Source organism: Pteropus vampyrus, unplaced genomic scaffold, assembly GCF_000151845.1.
Source record: "Pteropus vampyrus isolate Shadow unplaced genomic scaffold, Pvam_2.0 Scaffold4, whole genome shotgun sequence".
In the NCBI taxonomy this organism is placed as follows: domain Eukaryota; kingdom Metazoa; phylum Chordata; class Mammalia; order Chiroptera; family Pteropodidae; genus Pteropus; species Pteropus vampyrus.
In genome coordinates, this window is record NW_011888785.1 from 9,911,675 (window position 1) to 9,914,401 (window position 2,727).

A 2,727-nucleotide genomic window follows, 5' to 3' on the forward strand; every position below is an offset into this window, starting at 1 on the left:
AAAAAAAAAACAAGATTTGAGAATTGGAAAGGAAGAAATAAAATTGTTACTATTCTCAGATAGTATAAAATTTATTTTAAACCCCAAAAATCTCTAGATGAATTATTAGCATAAATAAGTAAATTTTAAAAGGCCATTGAATTCAAAATCAATTTTTAAAAGTCAACTGTATTTCTAAATACTGGCAAGCAACATTTAGAAAAGAAATTTTAATAAACATATTATTTAAAATGTCATTGAAAACAAAGCAATAAATCTGATAAAAGATGTGCTAAATCTTGACAGAAAAACTGTGAAACATTAATAAAAGAAACTAAAGAAATTCTCAATAAGTGAGGTAATTTAGAAATTCATGGGTTGGAATATTATATATTTTGATTCTCTCCAAATTTATGTAAAGATTCAAAATAATCCCAATCAAAATCCCAGAGCTTTAGAAATAAAATGTCCATTCTAAAATTTATATAGAAGTGCAAACTCTCAGAAGAAAGGTGGAGAATATATACAATTAGATATTATGACTTAAAACAGTCTACAGAAATTAAAATAGAGAAATACTGATACAAAGATAGATGCACAGATGAAAGGAGTACAAGAGAATCCAGAACACTGCTACACATGGGGCATATAATTTATTATGAAACTATCACTGTAGTGCTGTGGAGAATAGTTGTGTTTTGTTTGTTTGTTTGTTTTTTACAATAAATGAGGTGTATTAACTATAAATTGATATGAAAAAAATATATAAAACTTTGCTTTTATCTCATGCCTTATACACAAAACAGTTCCAGGTGAGTTGTTGGTCTACATAGAAAATAAAAAACAAGAAACCTTTAAGATGACAGAAAAAAAAATTCTTCATGAATTTGGAGTAGTTAAAAACTTTTAATGGAGAAAAAATAACACTGAAGTTAGTAGAAACAGATAATAAACTTAACTACATTAAAATTAAGAACTTCTGTTCAATCAAATTCTCCATTAAGAGAGGGAAAAAAATCAAGTCAGAGTCAGAGAAGATAACTGCAGTACATTTAATGGGTAAAAGACTCAGTGAAAATATATGAAAATTCTGACGTAGTAAGAAAAGGACAATTAATCCAATAGAAAAATGGGAAAAGAATGAAAATTGAACAGCCATGCCAAGAGAGAAGTTACCTAAAGGGCAATAAATACATGAATAGGTTCATAAATATATGAGTAGCTTCAACTCCATCAGTCATGTGGGATATAAAAATTTAAAAACACTGTAAATTTTTTAAATTTTAAAAAAGAAAGGCTAAAATTTAAAGAACTGCCAATGCCACATGTTTGAAAGGATGTGGCAAATCTAAACTCATACACTACTGATGAGAGTGGGAACTTTTACAAATATTTTGGAAACTTTTTGGTAGTAACCACAATATAAACATACACATTTGGACCCAGTAATTTCACTCCTAAAAATGCATCGCACATGCAGGAAAAATATATATATAAAAAACAAGAATATTTATAGTAGCATTATTCTTCATATCAAATACTGGCAACAACCCAAGAGTTCATTAACTGTAGGATAGATATATAAATAACGGTATATAGGTGCAATGTCAATTTAATATTATACAGCAGTGAAAATGAACAAGCTACCACTAGATCAAATAACGATGAATATAACTCATAAAGATAATTTGAGACGAAAGAAGCCAGACCAAAAAAAGTACAAACTATATATGACTCCATTAATTATTTTTTGGTATAAAATATTTTTATTCTTTTTTAATAAAAAGTATATACTTAAGTTACATAACATGATATCTTGATATATATATAGTGAAATTATACTAGTCAAGCTAATTAACATATCCATCTCCTCACATAGCTACTTCTGTGTGTGTGTATGTGATGTGAACACTTGAAATCTAATATGAAGTTTTCTTGAAAAAAGCTAATCTATGATATTAGAAGTCAGGATGGTAATTAATTATCTTTGTGAATGAAGAGGATGACAGTGATTAAAAGGGGGCATAAAATGGCATAAGGGGAATTTTATTTCTTGACGGGTGATGCTAACATGTTGTCTTCACTTTGTGATGACACTTCTAACTGTATACCAATAATTCATGCACATTCGAACTTTAGCAAATATTATCAAAAGATCCAAAACAAGAGCAGAAATAAGTATTAAAAAAAAGTACTGGAAAAAAATTGAGAAAATCTTCCAGAAAATTGAAAAGAAAAAAAAAAAAGAAAGAGAAAACAGATGAGAATAAATAAGTAAATAAGAATAACAATCCAGAAGGTTTAATCTGTCAGGATTTCCTGAAGAGAGAACAAAGATAAATAGGAGTATATAGTTTAAATAATATTAAAAGAAAGTTTCCCAGAAATGAAAAGGAAAAAAAATTAAGAGTTCTTACCTAGCATTAAAAGCAATAAATGAAAATAAACCTGCTCTAGGTCACATAATTATAAAATTTCAGAGAAGGAATAATAAAGAGAAAATTATAAAAGACTTCACGGAAAGAAAATGATTTATTACAAGAGTTGAAGGCCAAAACAGTATTATGCTTTTCGACAGCAATATATTGAGTTATATTTCTCTTAGAAACATTCACCCATTCAAAATGATGAACTGGGGAATAAAATAAAGATCTTTTTAGACACAAAGTTTCTCTGGAAACTATGGAAAGATGTGCAGCTTGTACCAAAAGAAGCCATATAGTATTAGGGAAGAAACTGAATGCCAAC